The sequence below is a fragment of the Rutilus rutilus genome (genome assembly GCF_951802725.1).
Source record: "Rutilus rutilus genome assembly, chromosome: 8".
NCBI classification, from domain to species: domain Eukaryota; kingdom Metazoa; phylum Chordata; class Actinopteri; order Cypriniformes; family Leuciscidae; genus Rutilus; species Rutilus rutilus.
In genome coordinates, this window is record NC_140222.1 from 45,354,014 (window position 1) to 45,376,831 (window position 22,818).

Consider the following 22,818-nt stretch of genomic DNA (forward strand, 5'->3'; position numbering starts at 1 on the left):
CACAGTCAGCGTTGTGCTAGTCTCCAACTTGCCATCCACAAGTTCAGCGATGAAGATGTTCCTGAATATTGATAATAGAAAACATTTATTTTACTTAATTTATATTGTTTAGCCTTTATATGATACAGCCATATTCATAATGCAGCCTATCAAATGCTTCCAGGTGAATTATGCAGATATAGTAGTGACTTGATAACATAATGAAGCCATTTCATTGAAAGCGCATTCTTCTGGAGATGTATTATCAGTGTCAAATATGCTAAAGTCACACTTCTGAAAAAATGTTATTTCTGTATGTAGTTATGGCTAGCATTATAACAAGCATAGCATTGAACACAACTGTAATCGTATTAACATACTCTTAACATTGGTGTGATGGTGAAAGTTTTATTTGGTCACCTTTGGAATGTTTTTGTCAGATTAGCTCTTTGATTTGCTGAAGCCCTTGCAGCAGAACCTGCAGCAGAACCTGCAGCAGAACTTGCAGCGCTGGTTGGGCGGTGGAAAGAAAAGCGGGTAGGGTGTGTTGCTGGCACACTGCCGGTAGATGAGTCTTCCACGCTGCTTTCGCTGTACACCTCGTAATGTCCTCTTACAATGAGGTCTAAAGTGCTAAAACGGCCATCAGGCCCAGGAAATAGGGCTATGTTGCTGTCATCGGTGATGTAGAGACTGGGGCCATGTACCTTTGCAAATGTAAACAGTGAAGGAAGGGTACAACGTTAGTTATAAAATAAAGTAACGTTAGCTAACAGTTAACGTTACATCAGTGCAATTTTACAGAACAAGTAAGACTTCTTTTTAGATGAAACTACAATAAGTTACCTGAAAGATCCTGCCGATTTTTTCGGTCGTCATGTCATCTTCTTTGATAGTCACCCTTTTAGTTCCTCTGAACAAGATAAAACTGAAACTCTCCATGATTGATCTCACATTTAAAGGCTGACGTTTGGTTAAACTGAAGAAGTAATCACTGAGAGATTGAGGGTTTTCAGGCTTCCTTTAACTCTTTGCAAAATTGCGGCAAACTTCCAAGTGCAACACACACACACGATGATAACTTCCGATTCTTCTTCTTGCTTTTTTACGGCGGATCGCAGACAAATATGCGCATTACCACCACCTATCTTGGAAAATAACTTCCGGTTCACGCAAATGAAACAAATTAAACATCAAAATCAAAATCGGTCGTGCCCCCTTTATTTCATTTCCTATTTTTGATCTAAGCATTAAATCAAAAGTATGAAAAATGACCCGTTATTTGTTTTTTGGTATCACATTTATAAACAAATAACGAAATAACAAACCGTTTTTTCATTTTCCGATTTTGGAATCTCAATTGAATATGAAAAGAACGAATGATACACGGATTGATTTCTAATCAAGTCAAGACGTCTTCATTTATATAGCGCTTTTAAAGGGATACTCCACTTTAAAATGAAAATTCTGTCATCATATACTCACCCTCATGTTGTTTTAATCCTTTATGAATTTCTTTCTTCTGCTGAACAGAAAGGAAGATATTTAGAAGAATGTCAGTAACCAGACAGTTTCTGGTACCATTGACTTCCATAGCATATATTGTTTCCTACTATGAAAGTCAGTGGTACCAGAAACCAGTAAGGGGAAGTAAAATACGCATAGCCTATATGTTAATATTAGTGTTTATAATGTTAATGTTTTATTTTATTTACAGGTCTTTTACACTATTTCTGAATAGACTAGCCTATTAATATAATGCGTGTTTCCCTTTCAACATGACTGAGTGTGCCACGCACAAGCGCGCATCCTTATAAATTCTAGGCTAATACATTTTAATAAAAAAGGCCTACATCATAAAACTCAGAAGAGTATGTATTTTAATATCTCTGATGTTTTCTGTTCTCTGGTTGTTAGATAGTCAGTCTGAATGACAGTTAATGCATGAACGTTAGGCATATTATACAGTCAATTATTATTACCTTTTTGTATTAGTGTTTAAAATATTTAATTTACAACGAATTATATTGATTTATATCTTTATTATTATTATTATTATTATTATTATTATTTTAAACTTACTGGACAAGGGCGACCATGGTAGGCCAACAGTCGTCATTTACCCTGTATTTACAGTAATTTACAGTATATCTATACAGAAGAAAGCCCTGTCTAGGATCTTCGGTACGGGTTGTGTCGAACCATTCGTTAGTCTGGTTGTTTGATGAGAAAAAGATGAAATGTAGTTGTACAACTATTTTATTTTGCAGTGCGAAACTGAGGAAGAGCTGATGACGGAACAGTTTGATCAAGATAAATAGCAATCTTGTGAACTTTACTTCTTAAAAAAAAATTTTCCTTCATCTCAGTAGCAGAAGATTATTACTTGTTTAATTTTTTTATCAATACACATACAAATACAAAGTTTATTAAAAGTCTATTCAAAGTTAATACAATTATTTGAATTGTGACTAAAATATGTCTCCAAGTCTTATCTTTAGTAGCACCTTGCTTGGATTTTTTGCTAAAATAGACACTTCAAAACATGTCAAACAACAACAAATTTTAGCCTTTGAGTAAATGTGCTGATTTTAATGTATTTTATAATGTTTATAATGTTTACAAAACATGTCAAGTTGTGATAGGGGTAGTGGGCCTTATATATATACATATAGGCCTACATATTTAATTTAAGTAGTCATTGAAGTTTTTTCCTTAAGGAATATTTCCTATGCAAACTGGTGTAAAGTAATTTAGCGATAAGTAAAAAAAAAGTATAGATAAAAAGTACAGATATCGCGCAATCAATCAAAACTTGAAAATAAACCGGGTGAGCGGGCTGATTATTTTATTATGAATAATAACATGCGCAATGCTTTTGGAAACCGAGAACCAAATGTTTTGATAAGTAGCTAAATTAGGCTATTCACCTTATTCCGCCCCGCCCACTTTTAATACTTCACGCTTCCGCATTTTGTCATCCGACTTCCGGTAAACTGACACGGCACATCCGGTAGCTATTTCAGTAAATAGAAGATTGTTTATAGCTAGCTAAAACTTGACAAAAATGACAAATAACATTAATTCTGTTTTAAATTGGGAGCACGGAGAAAACTTGCGACGATCAGATGGTCTCATATTGTCCCATCCATCGTCATTGTTAACGGGGGTAGACGATATGAAGAAGTGGCCAGAGGTAACCTATGGGGACATATTTAACTACTTCCTCCTGTCAGAAAGAGTTGATGGAGCAGCAATTAAAAATGATAAAAGTACTGAGGCCTGTCAATATTTACACAGTGGGAAAGTGGGTCGTGTACTCTTACACAGTGAGGGTGACTTTGTATTTTTAAAAGCAAACGTGCCAGCCAGTCGAGCAGTCCAAACCACTCTGCGTGGGTGCTAGTTAGCAGCCTAGGATCAGTGGAGACTACTGGATGTTCGTGCATCGCTGGTTTGGGAAGGTCCTGTAGCCACGCAGACTCTATATTATGGAAGGTAAGACTATATCACACTCATTATTAGTATTTATTATTCATGATAATATCTTGCAACGTTCGAGTTGTTAACATAAGTATGTTATAAATGTATATATTTAGGTATATCAACATAATGTTTGTGACATACACAGCTGATGATGACCTGATGACCACCGGCAGGCTAATTATCTTGTCAAATCTCTTAATTGTACATTGGAGTAAGGTAAGTGAATGGAGTCCAGGTAAGTACAGTGCATGCATCATTATTTTGCAATTTGATTTTATGATGGCACATTTGACCAATTCCGAACCACATCAATCTTAACAACTACTATTAATTGTGTATTTTAGATATGCATAAATATTAAGCAGGTTTTCTTTTTGCAAATATGAATAAAATGTGTTTTTTATATCACTTATAAATAATTAAATACAAAATTAATGTTAATTATTACGATTAATGTGGTTTGGAATTGGTAAAATGTGCTAGGAAAAAAATATGCATGCACTGAAAATGGAAAAGGAAACGTAAAGATACATTTGGTAGGCCTACATGTATGTATAAGTGAACATTAAGTCTAATTACGCTATCACCTGATGTAAGGAATAAGGTAGGTTAACATTACGTGTAATAATAATGAATGATTTTTAAATAAGACAACTGTGAAAGTTTTGAAATATCTTTTAAGTATTCAAGCTCATCAGTGCATATGTTTGGTCTCAGGTGGAAAATGCTGTGTCCAGTGGGCTCACTGGCATTGCCTGCACAGATGAGCAGCGGCTCTGGAATGTGGGGACCCAGAGGAACCTCTGCCCGAAGCGGTTAACGGACATCACCTTTTCACACCACCGAGCTACTGATATACTGACGTCAGAGGTAATGCCCAACAATGTCCCTCTGCCTCCCACTCCTTCATTTTGCACCCGGGGTGAGCTGAGAGAGGGTCTCAAGCATCTTCGACTGCCTGTGTCAAGCCTTCTGCACAAGTGCTGCTCAGACACAGGAGCCAGAAAAGCCTGCATCCTCCTTACCACATGCTGACCATGATGGCACCAACATCTGCCAGAGGTGCATGGTTTTTTATGACAGTTTCGTGGCCATTGATCTCTTCAAGCGTACAGCATTGGAGCGTGTAGCTCTTGAACAGAGTTCCTCTCACTTGTGGCATGACTCTCGCAAAGTAAGAATCACGGCAAACACAGCAAAGAATGTCCCCAGCAGAGTCAACCCTCAGACCTTCCTCAGAGAGCACCTCTACCCCAGGTTCCATGGGAATGCGGCCACTTACCATGGCTTAGAAAGCGAAGCGTCTGCGATACAGTGGCTAGAGGGTTGCGGGTTCTCAGTCAGCCGCAGAGGCACAGTCGTGTGTGCAAGCGAGTCCTGGCTGTCATCAAGCCCAGATGGAGTTTTGAACTCAGAGGAACTGCTGGAGATCAAATCCCCTCTCCTTAAAAGTGGCGAGACTCTGGAGGATCTCTTCAGAAGTCAGAGATATGATGTGAAGATGGTGGAGGGGACACCTCAGCTGCAGCCAAATGGTCCACGGGGCTTCTATGTGCAAGTGCAGCTTGGAATGTTCTGTACAGGGCTGAGGGCCTGTAAGCTGCTCATCTGGGCTCCATCACAGCAGGTTCTGCTACAAGTCCCATACAATGAGCAATTCTGTGCCAAGACTTTAGATAGACTGAAAGCATTTTATTTTAAGTATATGCTCCCTCATGTGTCAGATGAGTTTCAGGCAGGCCGTCTTTTGCTATCCACAAGATGCATGCAGCTTTGTAAATAAGCAGGAATGAGAATAATTAGGGTTAAAGGGATAGTTCACTTTAAAAATAAAATTCTGTCATCATATACTCACCCTCAAGTTGTTTTAAACCTGAATTAATTTCTTTCTTCTGCTGCACACAAAGGAAGATCATTCTTCAAAATATCTTCGTGTTCAGCAGAAGAATGAAATTCATACAGATTTAAAACAACTTGAAGGTGAGTATATGATGACAGAATTTTATTTTTAAAGTGAACTATCCCTTTAAGGATAGGATATTAGATAATTGGGGTGGGATGCATTTTAAATTGGTCGTGTTAAACGAAATATATTTGTGATTTTGTGTTTTAGAAAATATAAATGATTAAGTTTTATAAAATCACTTGTGTTTGATGTTTTCAGGAAGCTAGAGACACCTTCTACTGACCTTCATGTAGATATATTTCACCATTTCATTTTCATCAGTAATAAACCAATATGGTATTCATTTGCAAATTTGACATGACTTATTCCTTCTAACCAGAAGACTTAAGGGGAAATCTACAGAGCTCACATTATATGGTTTTATAATAAATTACTGACAGGTAACATCTGGTCACATTGTAAGGGTTTATTAAACATCTGGTCACACTGTAAAGGTTTATAAAAATAACTATTCACAAAGGTAACATCTGGTCACATTGTTAAGGTTTATAAAAATAACTTCACAAAGGTAACATCTGGTCACATTGTAAAGGTTTATAAAAATAACTACTTACACTATTTACACTGATTAGTTAAATCAGAATGAAAGCAAAAAGTTTCGACAGACATGGAACACACCTACAAATAAACATTTATTCATCCTCTATATCAGAAATGATGTTGCTTCGAAGGTTGCACAGGGCTGCACAAATTCTTCGAATTTGATCAATTTTAGGGGTGAGGTTAATTGGAGTGGTTTGAGACAGGACTTTGAAGTTTTTAAGTCGGCATATGACCCGCTCAACGTGGACGCGTACATTGGCGATGTGCCTAGTGTTAGTGGTGTCTTCTTCAGAGAGTTGCATGCCTCTCTTGGTGAATGCTGGAAGGACAAGTTTCACCTTCCTTTCAGAGAGGAGATCGGTAATGGTGAAGCCTCTGTCTGCCATTACTTCATCGCCTGGACGAAGGTATTCCAGGAACCCTGAATTTGCGGTTATGAATTTATCACTGCACCTTCCTCCATATGCTGGTGAAATGAACATGATCAGTCCACATGGTGCAATGGAGACCAGGTATTTAATGGTGTTCTGGCCGTAGTAATGGCTGTAGGACTCACCTCTCGAGTCAAGGTTGCGTGGCTTTTGAAGGGGTGTCTCTGAACAGTCGATCACACATGTTGTGTTTGGAAATTGCTCTCTGAAACACTGAGGCATTGTTGCCTGGATTGTCTCCCTGGGAAGCCATGGTATGTAACACCTCATCTTCTCCTCCATGATGTCAAGCCAACACGAAATCACCTTGCTTACAATAGACTGAAAAACACCAAACCTTTCAGCAAGATCACCCTGCAATAAATTAAGACGCAGCTTCATCAGAGTGATCAGGAGCTGATCCCAAGTGTGTAGCTGAAAGCTGTTGGTGTATGAATGGGTGAGGTGCTCGGCAAAGGTGGTCGTTTCTCAACAGAGTTATGTACAATGGCACTGGCTCAATGCATTGTGTTCCCATTTCAGATGTAGGTGGCTTCAGGTTGAGTTTAGATTTTGGAGTGTAGTTGTGGTCAGAGACAGATGGATCACAGGTCTGGGGCATGTGGCTGTGATCATCCTCACAGTTGTCCACTGCATCACTAACGCTCATTGATGCATCTATGGAAAAATATAACCATACAATTTTTTTTACATTACTACTTAAAATAGATCATGAGATTTAATGGATGATGGATGATGGACCTATAGTTACAGAGAACAGTGTGTAAAGAGAGATCCATTAAAAACACATGACAGTATACACACACAATCTCCTCTATTTAAGTCAATATCAATATCTGAATGAGAGATGTAGCTAGCTGGCCTGCTAACAGGAATAATGTGAGCTATTATAAGACTGTAATGTACCATAATATGTTATAATATCGTGAACATTAATTAATTCATTATTTCAGACTCGTAGGTCCATATCACAAAGTAAACGAAATATAAGAAATATGATATTTAACGTTATAGTTGGGCAATGGTAATAATGCAAGGTTCGTTGTATTTTGTTAACGGCTCGTTACTGATCTTAAATGTAATCATTGAATCAAGAATCTAACGTTAGGCTAACAAGCACATAGCTAATAGTTAGGTAAGGTAGCTTACCTGAATCTGACAACCTGTTCAGCACCTGGCGTGACTTCTTTGCCGGAACATTGTAGCCGAGCCATTTCTCGGGGTAAGGGTGTTCGTCAGTCGGCTTCCCGTCCTTAAAATGGTATGAACACACATAAGGGCGCTTGGGTGGGCACTTCAAGTTTAGCGCCTTCCGCCATTGCCTCAGGTGCTCCTCGTCTTTAGGTGGTGGGTGTAAATCGTAAACTGCACCACAACACTCAGATCGCATCACATTGTGTTCGTAACACAGTTTGTTCAATTGTTCTCGCCTCTTGATCCAATTATTATGGCAGCCCTTAACTGAACATATAATACTCGACATAATGTTTACGTCTAGAAACTAGCGTACCGGTATGTCTTCTCAGCCGGAAGTTGAAGTCCCTCTCAACCGGAAGTAAGATGACAAAATGAGCGTAATGGCGTCACCCTTGTAGTCGTGGAAAATAAGGTGAATACACAACATCGTTAACTTTAAAGGGAAAAGTAGCCCTATAGACTTACCTGAATAATTCCCAAGAAACAGAATCGGATGAGATTTTTATCCAAAAATCCCCCGTTGAACAATCCTCTGTCCTTAAGGTCACCAAACAAAGAGATAAAAAATTCCATGCATTCTTTCCTAAGAAATCCCCACCAACTCTCTATTCACTGGTTGGCTGTGCTTGCACCGTCTATGTAGCAGTCAATATTAGATTCCTGTAGAATGTTGCGTCTGAGGAAACGCTGGAAGTCTCTCACGTGCCCATTCTCTGTTCCACAGTCGCCTCTAATAATTCTAGGGCAGCCACCTGAACTCTCCACTGTTTCCATGTAATATCCTCCGATGACCTTCGGGTCACTGCTTGTTGTGTATGCATTCAGCCAAATGATTTTTCTTGAAAAGCCGTCAATACATCCGTTTATGCAAATACAATATGGTTTCAGTTTGTCATAAGAATCAAAGTGCCAGATGTAATTTGGTCCTTTTGCAAAATAGTTACGTCGATGGAGACGTCGGGTTTTCCTGCATTCTACACCACCGGGATCTAACGAGCTCAAAATTAAGCGAACATGTTCTTTTCTGATATGCAATCCATTTTCTTTACACTTTGCATGCATCCACCTGTATCCATGGAGCTGACCTGAAGTTTGGAGTTGATGCTGAATAAATACAATAGCGTCTTCAATACTTGAGTACTTTTTTCGTCGAAACAGACTTCTAGACCTCAAAATGAGTTTTAAATGTCGCTCAGTGATTATATATTAGTGTCGAAATGCAAGAACTGAAACAATGTCTTTATATTGAAGTCCTAATTTAAAATAGATTTCGATTAATTCATGCGCATCCACATCCATGCTCATTGAACGCAAACCGGAAATTGTAACGTGTGAGCAGGAGAAAGTTTCTCGTGCGCACGCGAAAGTCCGTATTATTATTTTTGCAAAGGTCCTCTCAGGGGCTCCGTATAATACACATTAGGTTGTGTAATTATAATGATAATAATAATAATATTAACCCTCTGGGGTCGGCAAACGCGCCGGCACGTTTTGCTGGATTTTCTTCACATAGTAGCACAATAAACTTAAATTACTCCATCATTTATGGTCATACAGAAAAAAGAAATATGTAAAAAGAATCTGTGATATGTCTACTTTTGTATGTGTCCAGTTACAATCAAAACAAAACATTGTGTTTTTGTAAAATAAAGAGAATAAACAGGGTGTGCTTTCTGCCTCTCTGCCTCGCTTAACTTTTTTTTCTTGAGCACGTCTATAAACTGAAACAAAACTCAGCGAATACTTGTCACACATTTATGAGCCATATATCTTTATAAACATTTAAGTGTGTACTTTTAAATGATCGGATTCAAACTGAAAACAAATATTCTCTGTTTAAGTAATTTGTATAAAACCAACAAGATGTCCAGCTTCTCAAACGCTTCCTAATTATTTTTAATGTGACCACGCCCACACGCGCAAAAGAGATTGACATGCAAATCTCCACATGGAACGCGAACACGCTCCTTACCTCAAACACAAAGCACCAAACTTCATAAGTCTCTGCTTTTCGTCGAGTTTGGAAGACGCGCCGTGAGCTTACATTGGATTTACCTCAGAAGAAGAAGAACGCTATTTAAAGACAAGAAAGGTGTAAGGTAAGAAATGTATTTTGAATTATATTAGTTATGTTATTGTTGCATAAACTTCACATTGCAGTTGAACTGTTGCTAGATAAATGCTGAATATTATAATGTTTAGACCCGTGTTTACTGTTAAATACTATCTGCTCGGATATCTGCTCAAACATTGATATGTATATGGTAACAATAATGTTTCATAGTTTGGAGCGGCTCGATCGCTTCAGTAAATAACCCTAATCCTAACCCTAACCCTAATCCTTTGAAGTATCTTTTAGTCAGTAAAAGTGTATTAGTAATGCAAAAACTGATAACAGACACAAAATAGAGGGCTGCATTGGGATTGAGTCCCACGGGACCCAACGCAAATCTCACGGGAGCGGGCAGTTTGAACTTTGCTGCGGGCGGGAATGGGCGGCTAAAAAAAAACACTGCGGGATCGGGATGTAGCCTAGCAACATGATGGAGATGTCAATAATGGCGCTTTTCCACTACACAGTACCAGCTCGCCTCGGCTCGGCTCGGCTCGCCTTTGTTTGGTTTTCCACTGTGTAAAAGTTGTAACTGTATCTGCTTCCAGGTACTTTTTTTCGTACCACCTCCGGTGAGGTTCTGAGTGAGCTGAGGCGAGCTGAGGCGATACTAAAATGTGACGTGAAAACACGGCAGACTGCTGATTGGTAAGAGAGAATCATCACGCATCATTGCACGCGCCAGACGGAGTATCCTGAATAAAAAACAGCAAAAACAAAAACAAAACCATCCAAAAACAGCATACACTCGATTTCCTTCATTGTCCTGTGTGTATGTGTCCAGAATACATGCCGGCCAGGGAAACGAAACAAACAACCCCATGAATCTCTTTAATAATAGCAATACAAATACGTGTTTTTTCCTGTGGGACGGGAGAAGACACAAAATCAATGCATCTCTATTATTGTGCGGGAATAAATTCTCAGAGTTTTGCGGGTGCGGGCGGGAGTGGACATACATATTGCGGGAGCGGGCGGGAGTGTAACACATACGTTGCGGGAGCGGGCGGTAATGGTCAGAAATTCGGCGGGCACGGGCGGGAGCGGGATGAAGAAAACAGTCCCGCGCAGGGCTCTAACACAAACTGACTATACTTCAATAAACGAATGCTTTCACTTAGGGTGAAAGTCGTTTTTACCTCCCTACCTAACCCTAACCAACCCAGGACACATGACCCCTTCCAGCACCTAAACCTACCCACCCTAACCCTATATTTATTATCCCTGGACTGGCCAGCCCCAAATAGGCCTCTCACCCTAACCAGAATAACTCTGGAAAAACAGCCCTTCATAAAATAGTCCGAGGCCAAATAGCCCGCTCATGAACATACAGGACACTCAAATACGTAATTATATAAATAAATAAATAAATAAATAAATAAATAAACATAAGATATTATACATTACCACATCTATATTTTCATCCCTGAGTTCATTCTGGCGTCGATGCCAGACAGGTTGACCTCTTGACCTTCCAGACTGGTGAGTGATCCTGCAACCTGAAATTACAAAAGAAAAAAATATCATATAACAAATAGGAGTCTGGGATGGGATCCCTCCTGATCCCATACCATTGCAAAGCGGTCAGCGGAACGGATGGACAGTGCAAAACCGTCTTCAGGTCCCTCGGGACCTGTCGATTGGACTTACAGAAATCATAACCCTAACACTCAAATGACATTAGAGAATGCTCAGGTTAACCCTGGAACAGAGAATGTTGTGTGTGAGCCAGTTAAGAGCACACGGGCTAGACAGCCTCCTGTATGGTTAAAGGACTATGCTACAGAGTAAAGGAAAACCGAAAAAAAAAAAAAGTGAATGAAAGGACACTAGTGTTGTAGTAGGGAAGTAACTGAAAACATATGTTGAATGTGCTCATGTGTTTATTCATATGTTAGTTAATTTATATGATATAAGATACAGAAGTAAACATAGTTTAAGGGCATAATTCTATCTATCTATCTATCTATACATTTATGTCTTTCAAGGTCATAGGTGAATGATTCTTGGAAGTATGATTGTGGTTTTCATCCCTAATCCCCTAACCCTAACATCCCAATTACAATTACTAGCCCATGAATACTGACCTACCATTTAAACCATACCCACCTATCCCAAGTCTTAGGTCTAACCCTTGCCCAACCTCAATAGCTCCCCCAGACCTATCCATAACCCTAATCCTGAAGGTGAATGCAAAGCTAGAAGGGAGGGCAAGACAGTACAGTCAGACAGCGCTGACAGACTCGTCAAGGAAACAAAGGAGACAAAGGAGTGCAAGTGTCATCTTCTTTATACAGACCAGGGGCCTCATTTAAAACTGTTGCATATGCACAAAACCCTAACATAGAAAGATACGTACGGAATTTTCCACGCACATCTCGGGACTTATAAAACAATAAACCTGGTTTGCACCTTACGAAACTACAGACAATGCTTACAAACTCTGTTACTTTAACAGAACAATTTTAAACTCGGTTTTCATTCTGATATACAACATTTACATTAAAGTGTAATTGAATCCTGTGATGCAAAAGCTACATTTTCAGCATCATTACTCCAGTATTCAGTGTCAAATGATCCTTCAGAAATCATTTTAATATGCTGATTTATTATCAGTAATGCTGCTTAATATTAACCAGCACAACGGTTTCCAACATTAATAATAACCGAGTATAACATCAACATATACATATTACAATGATTTCATATCTTAAAATATCAAAATAGAAAGCCATTGTTTTAAAGTGTAATTATATTTCACAACATTAGTGTTTTTTCGTTACATGGCAACGCTGGAAGAAGTTGGTCAGATGAACACTGACAGTCTGCAGTCTTCTTTCAAAAATTGGACCAACATTGATGCTTTTCTCCACAATGATGCCACGATCCCCTTCCACTCGAGTTTGGTGGACCCCCATGCTAAATCGATTGATTACGCTTTTGACATTAATGGATTGGTCATCCAGTTGACAGAGTTGTTGGGTTTGAAAGCAGACTTTCACTACATCAACCTTCTACCATCTCCGAGCGCACTGGTCCATTCTGAAAAAACACGTGCAACTACGCGACTGCAGTTCTTCAGGGGTGGAAGCACTACGATGCAGCCAAGGAATAATGCTGGCACATGTTGATGGTGGATACTTTTTGAACCTAACCGTCATGAGCAGTAACATGCGGCATCCCCACCATCACACAACCAAGACACATTCGGCAAAAGAAAATGCCATCGAAATTCTCAATAATGTGATTGAAACCTTCAGGACCAAGCTCAGGAACCTATCCCCAAGGGACCTTGCTCATCCAACAGTCCAAAAAAACAACCCATGGAATCTTGCCTCGATGAACGTCCTTAAAAAGGACAGACGGTTTATTCTGCAGCTGCTGGATGAGTCAATTCAGCAGATCATTGGCTCAAATAACTACCTGACCATTTTAAAAACCTTGTCCATATTTGGCCAGAAAGATGACAACTCCTTGGTACTTTCCAGGCTGGTAGACCTGGCCCATGTTCAGAGCATGTCTATCCATGCTGCATGCATGTTAACCGCAAAGGACCCATCCACTCATCTGCTATGGTCACGCTACTGCAGGAATTGGTGGGCCCTCGGGGGAGACTCTACACCGCGCTGTCAATGCACGAGACGGTGAATTACCAGTCAAAATTGGACTTCAGTGACATGGACATCTCAGGTGAGCTGCGTTGTATCCTCCGGTCCGATAAACTGAACTTCTTGCAATTATATGTGAACTCACCGCACCTGCACATTCAGACCCCTTTCAAACACCCTGTAAGCGGTGTCATCGTGACATGCGGATTGTCTCATCCACAATTCACCAAGGCAATGTTGACGAGGGCGTTGTCCTACCTGGACTACATGCAAGACCTGGCAAGCAAAATGGCTTCTCAGCTGGGGTGCCGGATCGAGCAGGTGGTCTTCTTTGACGCGCGCACAGGCATCCCCCCAGCTCTCAGTGCTGCCGACGCGTTCAGTGTGCCGAATTTGTAGAGGCTCCTAGCTAAACGCCCTTTGGTTGTCCCTTTTTTGGACAATTCCCAGGGTGAAGGCCTTTTGACCACCTGCAAGCAGGTGTTGGATCACATCACCAAAACTCTAAGGAGCTTGTTAAACTCCCACCTTGGAATGGGTGGGTTTGAGGAATCCTGGAGCAGCTTCCAGCTGGAGGAGTTTTTCTACGGCCAGCCGCTTGGATGTACCATACAGCGTTAGCCTGGGGACAAATTCCACAAGTCCATTTAGCCTCACATTTCAGAAGGGATTCTAGGGGCTCATGCCTTTCTCCAGTGCCACTTCTAACATTGAACCTCCACCTTTGGATCACTGGACCCGTGACAGACTCCAAATGTCCAGAATCAAGAGGATCTTCCCTTTGACTGAGGTGCTTGACACTGCCCCAGCTGTCACTGGCGAAGTGCTGCTCAAAGTATTGATCTGTGACCTCTTCAAAATGAACGAAGGAATTCAGAGTCTCTCTGGCTCTTCCCCACCAGGGATACTCAAAGGTTACTCTGGACACATTTGTGCAAGAGTTGGCAACCAGGGATGCTTTTCCAGGTCCTCACACCTTTGGACGTGCCAGGACATTGGTGGAGAGGACTGGGAAAAATGTTGCGGAATGTTTACTGCTGGGGTTTCAGGAGCTAAAAATTAAATACTTTCCCGCCGTTTCATTCAGAGATTATAGGGAAGCCAAACGCATTTACTGGAAGGCCAACGAATACGTGGAGTTGTTATACGGAAAACAGACAGCGTCTCTACTGGCAAGAGCTGTTGCTGTCAATGGGGATGTGTGCCTGGAAATAGAAAGGCGGTCACTTTCTTACCCCCAGAACTTGGAGAAGTACAGTGATGCGGGGATAACCTGGATGGAGGCTGTCCTTAGGCGTCTGCCAAGAACCCTGGATAAAGCTGGACATTTAAAAACGGTTACCTTCATCAGCTGTGTAGGCATGTTGATGAATGGAGATTTTGTGACCTATGAACACCTCAAGACCCTGATAGCGGACATGCCTTTGTTGCAGGCCCAACTGCAAAATCTCCAAATACAGTCCCGCTTCCTACTCCCAAAACATTATGGAATCAACATCTGGAGACTGCATGACTCCATTCCTTACAGGATGGCTAAACGGCCCCCTGCTGCCCTGCCCACCAACATGCAGGCACCCCAATTTGATGATGAAAAGAACACAGAGGAATCTTTTGAGGATGTGCAAGTTGCACCCGAACCAGACGACCTACCGCCTAGTCATCGTTCTACCAGCAGATTCCTACCTGCACACACATCCCTAAGGTGGAGCTCACAGGAGCTGTCCTTGGTGGACCTGGACCAAGCAATATCACACAAGAAGGCCTATGAAGCCTACCTCAAGAGCTGCTCCATCCTCATGATTGCAGCCAGGACATTCCATGCCTTCAAGCAAAAAAGACTCAAAATGTTTGAATGCCAGTGACAAGCTTGTTTTGAGATTACAATAGTCAAGAAATAAGAGTATATCTTGAGAACAATCATAATGTTGTGTCCAAACTCACCAATGTATATATATATATAGTTGTTTATAATTTCTAAACTAATCCAAGACATGTTTTTAAATATTATAGTTCAATAAAGTTTGACAAACTTGCCTGATTTGCTCTTTCCACTTTCTTCAACTTGACATTGCTTCAACACCTGTTGAAATGATGTACCTGTGATACACAAACAAACACGTTCAGGGTGAAATTTCAGCTAGCTTAATGGTTACATGTTATTCAAAAAGATTTACAATAGTGCTGTTCAAAAGAAATATTGTTTAATAATAACATTTACTAAAATTGCATTTATATTAAATAATGACATATTAAAATGTCCAGTTATCAATTAAATCTACATATCCAAAAATCACACTGTTTCATAATAACATTCATTTGAAATACCTATTAATTTAAAAGTAAAAGAGTGAACTCAATCATGGTCAACCAATACATTTTGAATCACAATACATGTATACAAACATGAACGTGTGTGTGTGTGTGTGTGTGTGTGTGTGTGTGTGTGTGTGTGTACACAAGATAATGAGTCCTTTTTCTTCTGTAAACCCTGACTGCCTGAAGTGACCCCAGACAGACAGATTAGCCCAAAAGGACCCTAAACCATGCCCAAAATAACCCAGGCTAAACAGCCCGAGGTTAAATTGCCCGTTCATGAACACCCCAGACATTCCTCACCCTAATTAAGTAAATAAACATAAGATATTATACATTGCCACATCTGTATTTTCATCATTGAGTTCATTCTGCCATCAATGCCAGGCAGGTTGACCTTTTGACCTTCCGGGCTCGTAGGTGATCCTCGGGACCTGAAATGATATTTCACGAGTTCACACTTACAAATAAGTTAGATAGAATAAATGTTATGCATATTTGGCGTGCTGTCCACAGAGAGGGCTCCAAGCTCGGATATTGGGTCCGAACCCAGAGTACTCCCCCCGTATTGCTGGTTAGGAAGTAACCAGGTGAGTGTGAGGAGACGGGGTGGTGGAGGGATGCTGAAAACTGTCGAGGAACCTTGGTGAGTCAAATGAGTAATAGATCTCCACTCATGCTGATTAGATAGACATGGTGATTACTGATTGTTGACAGCCGGTTGGAATATTGTGATAATTGGATCAATTATTTGAACGTGCTCCTCCCGAACTTTGTTAATAAAACATCAGAAGTAAACATCATAGCGTAAGCCGGAGTCTGTGACGGGTTCCCACACTATTGCAAAGTGATAGACATTGCAAAACCGTCTTCATGTCCCTCGGGACCTGTCGATTGGACTTACAGAAATCCACACACTGGAGGACCTCCACAACATAAAGCTATGCTGCAACACTGGAAAGCACATTTTAACTGTTCATTTATGAGAGTCCAAAACAGGACCAGAATAAACTCATTGTGGATCTCTCAAAGAAATTCAAATTATCTAAAGAACAAAGAGAAAAAAAAGCTCTGCTAGAATTACAAAGAAATAGGGATATTATTATAACACCTGCTGATGAATTCAACTGAATGCAACTATTATTAGGGAAAACACTCAGGTAGGACAGAGACAGTTGGCAGTGAAGGAACACTATTGCACACTAGAGCCATATACATCCACAAAGTAGAATTTTAGTAATGTACACATAATGATGTATAGTACAAACATGTAGAATGGGTGCAAAGTGCATTACCAGTGAGTATACACAAGATGGCAGTCTATGTCCATTTATCAAAGTGTGTCGGAGCCATTTGTGACATTTATGTTTAAGTTAATTTAATGACCCCTGCTGGTGAATTATGATCTTGCGGCCTTGGAAGGCCTTGGAACAGAAGGAGTTAAAATTGCACACCTGTGCCAATTAGTGGCATAGAGGTAGACAAAGGAGGAATCCTTGAGGTTTTGGAAAGTTTTGGAATTGGATGTTGGAAATGCATGGACGCCAGCAGGCATATGGTTTTCAATTTATTTACTTGTCGGTTTATTTATCAGTTTAGTGACAGTTTATCGCATTGCAAGTATTGGATGGATTACCTCGTTCGTCATCCATATTTATGTTTTTGTTATTACAGGTTTAAGTTTATTTATCGAGAGAATCAAATGCTATACTGGAATAAAACGAACAATCTATTGAAACCCCTGAGGCGTCCGAAGTGACTTACTGGAAGGTACTACAAAGTGATCACTCTTCAAAAAGAAAGAACAAAACAATTAACACAAACAATTAACACACACACACACACACACACACACACACACACATAAGTAATGTAGAACAAGATAGTCAAATTAACTACACTGCATTCACATTTGCAGTTTGTTCTTACTAAGATTATGTTGGAACAGCTCAACATCATATAATGTATAATTTTGGTCTCCTCATTTAAAAAAAATATATTTCAAATATAACCAGTACAACTCATGTGATGACATTAGTTCATTCATATGCATTTTTAATATGAGTAAATCAAAAAACAAAAACCTAGATGAACTCTGAGCTATGGCTACACCGTATCATTTTGAAAACGGTGAGATCTTTTTAAAGTTATACAACATACCTTCAGTCAATGGGCTGACTCCCTGATCAGTGCCCTGACTACTGAACCATGGGGCTGATTGAGACGCACCCCTGGCCTTTGAAAGCAGCCACACCAAGTGTATGTGTTCAGATGTCAAAGGTCAAATTTGCACCCCATAATTAAATGATCCTTTATGATTTCTGGAACCTTTATGTGGCTGCTAATTGGGCTCAAAAGCCGGCAGCTGAGGCTCACTGTAAGAGGAGAAACGGTGCACACCTGTGTTAGAGGAGCTATCCCTGGTCCTGAATGGCGCTATCCGTGGTGCTGGATGCATTATGCTACCACAATACAGACAGAGATAAATCTATATTGGGATTTACAATGTTTATACACACAAAGAACAAAAACATTCAAAATATTCACACTATTTACACATCCAACTTTGATCCCTTTTCATCCCTATCTTATCTCAGAAATAAATTCTTAAAGGGGTGGTTGATTGCTATTTCACTTTTTTCATTTTAAATACTGTGTAATGTTGCTGTTGGTGCATGAACAGTATCTGCAAAGTTGCTGCGCTGAAAGTTCAACGTAAGCGGAGATATTGTCTTTTAAAAATCAGGAAGTTTAATGCCTACAAAAACGACTCGAATGGGACTACAACGAGATACTTCCCGGGTTTTATACGTAACTAACCCATACATTTACATCAACCCTCCCTCCGGAACATGTTCTGCTGTCGAAGAGGAGTTATAGTGGAGAGAGCTGTAGCTGTCAGGTCTTCTGTGTTCAGGCTTCCTACAGACGCTGTAGTTCGTCAACAATGGTTAAAATTTAAGTTTGATTATGTTCCTGACAATTACAATCGTAGTTTAGCTCTCTGTGCTGCGCATTTTACGGAAGACAGCTTCCAGAATCTACACGAGTTCAATGTCGGATTCAACAAGAAACTATTACTCCAACATGAAGCAGTTACAGCTATAAAACCAGAGGCCACAACCTGCAAGTAAGATTTAATCATTTTAAATGTATTTGCCTGTATAATTTAAGACGTAATGTTTTAGTTTTATCAAGGATGTAAAAAAATGCCAGCGCTGGCTTTAGTATATGACAGATGCGTATAAACATTTTGGACCCGAATTTGTAATATGTACAAATTTTGTAAACGTATTTTCCATGTATAGCTACTTTATGACGTATTTTTTTTATTTGATCAAGAACGCAAACCAATGCCAAAGCTGTTTGGTTATAGTAGCTAGTTAGTTCGATGTTATTTTGTGTGTATAAGAAACGTGTGCAAACTTCAAAAAATTATCGCAACAGCAAACTTCAGCTGCTGTTATCATGTAAGAAAACGACAAACTGAGTAAACTACCGGTAAGTTTTGTGAATAGTTAAACGGTTGTTCATTCTATCAATAAAACAATATGTTTAAAAAACGGTATTACTCAGTCATGTATTCAGTTATATTAAATGTTTAATCAGGGGGAAAGCGTATCTCAAAAGCTAACAAACAGCAGTAGCATTTTCAAGTATCAGCGTGTGGAAATTCTTTGAGAAAATAATAATAATTAAAAAAAAATTACCATTCAGAAACGTTTAGTAAGAGCCGTGTTTGCGGAGGTTCTGCTTGACTCTCTTCATCACCGCTCTCTGGGTCTGATTCTGGCTCAAACTGATGAGGCAATATTGACACCATTACATTTGACCGGGCCAGGAGCACATGCAACTGTCGCCCGTAAAGGAAATGGGCGTGAAGATTCCGGACGCAGTTTAGCCAATTACAACACACCGGCCGAACTAACCAATCTGAGCTCATTGCCTGTTTCTGAGGGAGTGGTTTCATAGACTCAGGAAGTCAACCGGTCGTTCAAATGACAGAGGAGGAAGCGGCTTACAATAAAGGTGAAATGTATGAAAAATAAGGCGTTTTTTAACAAACGAAACACGAAGACATGTTATATTGCAGCCCATAAACACAATCAAGCAAAGAAAAAAGGCAGTAAACCACCCCTTTAATATCAACCTCAAACTGGGTAAAATAATGACTACTGACAAAAGCAAACTTGTTGAACATATGTTTATTAAAATACAAAACTTAACATCAACAACAACGACAAACAATTAACTAGTGTGCAAAATGGAGTATATTAAATGTACTCATGAATGAAAACTTCAGTCAAAGTATATGCATTTTAACAACAACAACAACGAACAATTAACTAGTGTGCAAAATGGAGTATATTATGTAAATGTACTCATGTATGAAAACTTTGGTCAAAATGGAGTGTACTAAAGTGTCAGGGTGTTACGTGTTATTGACGCTTGAACACTAGCTTTAGAAACTTTAGTTGAATTTTTTTTTCTCCTGCTCCACAACCAGCTCACTTCTTCTCCTCCTCTTCAAAGTGGTCTTAATTCTCTCTCCTAGGTACACCTGAAGATCCTTGGTCCCCCGAGGGCTCCAGCCAGGACTCCAGAGTCCGTGTCTCTCACCAGCTCCTTTTATTACTTCTGCCTTGTCTGAGAGGCCCTTGGTGTCTGAATAAAAATAAATATTCAAACAAACAGGTTAACACTCATGACTAGCCAAATTATACAAATATTTATACATTTAGCCTCAACGTACAATGGAAAGGAAAATGTCAACATACCAGTAATTTTCAGTCTGTCCATTTGTAAATTGAAGAATGCAGCCTGGAGTCCTGTAAGTTTCTCCTGTCTAGTGTGCCTCAGTCTCGTGTAGGGCCTTAGTTTGGCAGCTAGTTCGGGTTCCAGATCGTCTGGAGACTGGGCCAGCTTGCGCTTGTGCAAAGCGAGCTGTCTCTGAAGTCCTGAGGAACTGGCTTGCGCGAGAGGTAAACTCTTCAGGTCCACGGAGACCTCAATGTCGCGTCCCACATCTGGAACCTGGGTGGATGAAAGTGCTTCAGCTCGTTCTGAGGTCTGGTCAGGGATGGATTCAAAGGACCTTGCTGTGGTCAACACCACACACTGACTTGGGCTGATCTGAGATGAAGAAGCCACACTCTTCAGGTCCAGGAAGATCTCCATGTTGCTTCCCAAATCCGAAACACGGGTGGATGAAAGTGCTTCAGCTCGTTCTGAGGTCTGGTCAGGGATGGATTCAAAGGATCCTATTGTGGTCAACACCACACACTGACTTGGGCTGATCTGAGATGAAGAAGCCACACTCTTCAGGTCCAGGAAGATCTCCATGTTGCTTCCCAAATCCGAAACACGGGTGGATGAAAGTGCTTCAGCTCGTTCTGAGGTCTGGTCAGGGATGGATTCAAAGGATCCTATTGTGGTCAACACCACACACTGACTTGGGCTGATCGGAGATGAAGAAGCCACACTCTGAAGGTCCAGGAAGATCTCCGTGTTGCGTCCCACATCCGAAACCTGGGTGGAGGAAAGTGCTTCAGCTCTGCTCAAAAGGCCATGAGCACAGCGTGTCGGCGTGCTCGCTTCAAAAGAAGTAGAAGCCACCATATTGCAGACCTCCGCTTCTATTACAGTGATCCTCGAAGCCAGCGTGTCGAGTATCCTGTCCACAGCGTCCATCTTCTTGGTCACAGATTCCCCAATGGCCTTCACCATTTCTTCAACACCATGTTTAGCAGAATTAAAGTTTTCCTCCAGCAGCTGGAGGTCAGATTTTACCGGTGCCTCTAGCCTCTCTCTGTAGCAATTCAGCTCCTCCGTCAAGATGGACTCCTTGAAGGCTATTAAATCCTTGTGCACCTTGGTCTGAGAAGAAAACAGAGATTCTCTTATGGCCTTCAGCTGCTGGAGGAAAAAGTCCCTCATAGTGTCGAGCCTTAAGCACAGTTCCTCCTCCATGCTGAGGACATCTTCTCCGTCATCAACGTCGTCCTGCACATTTTCAAATGGCCGCTCACCCTCCGACATCTTCGTCAGAAAAACAGAGACATGCGAATTGTGAGAATTTTTCGAGAACGCTAAACAAACAAAAATAAAAACGTATGCGCTCGATTGAGGTTGATAAACTATGACGGAAACACGTTCCATGAATAAATCCCTCAAAGTTCAACAAAGAAAAAGAAAAAAAATCATGTGATTTGAGTGGATAGAACTGGACTCACTGGACCAGTTAGCTGTACCATTTTAATAAACTGTTACAACTATCCCCATCCCAAGGAGCCATAACACATAACGGTTTTGACACGCAAGTTTGGAGTTAGCATAAATGGGTTAAAATTAAATTGGGTAAACGGCTCCTTCAACTAATGTAATTCAAATAATTGTCTCTACAATACAATGAATGCTAGAAGTGTAAAAAAAAAAAAAAATTCCTTTGTTTCCTGAAAATCATTTGTTGGGTCATAAAATCTACAGTGTTTCTCATGTCACAAGACACTTCTACTGTAAGCTTATAGCCAGCTAGAAATGTTTTGTTCTAAAAATGTTCTGAAAACATTACCATGAAGTTCTAATAATCTTTTCAGCGGGTAGTTATATTTTGGTTCCCAGAATGTTCTCCTAAAAGGTACAAAGCAAATTGAGTGATGATTGAGCATTATTGAAGACACCCGATCTTAACAAGCAGAATCCCTGAAGAAGAAAAAAAAAACACAATTTCACCATTATTGAGATCAGTGTTTGCTTTAGTTGGGCCTTAAGCCATCAACTTTAGATTTTGTTTGGCTGTTGTAACTGAGTTATAACTGCCAGATGAACAAAGAGAAAAGGTGATCAGATGTTGTTGGTCATGTTTAGACATAATAATCATCATTTGACCTGAATCACAAAACTCTTTTAGAGCCTAATCTCTGACTTGTATTGTTTATGTCAGCACTTTAAATCTACAGCATAAGAACTGTAATTTTTAACATATTTCTTAAAAGTTGTTCTGATAAAAAAAAAAAATATATATATATATAATCTTTAGTTTAGGCACAAAAAGACATCAAGAATCAGTGTATTAATCTCAACAATGGTGACAAAAGTCATAAATTAGTTAATAAATTAAATCATAATTTATTCATACTGCAATGCACGATGGGAACCATGAATGAGTTTTTTGATTGGTGG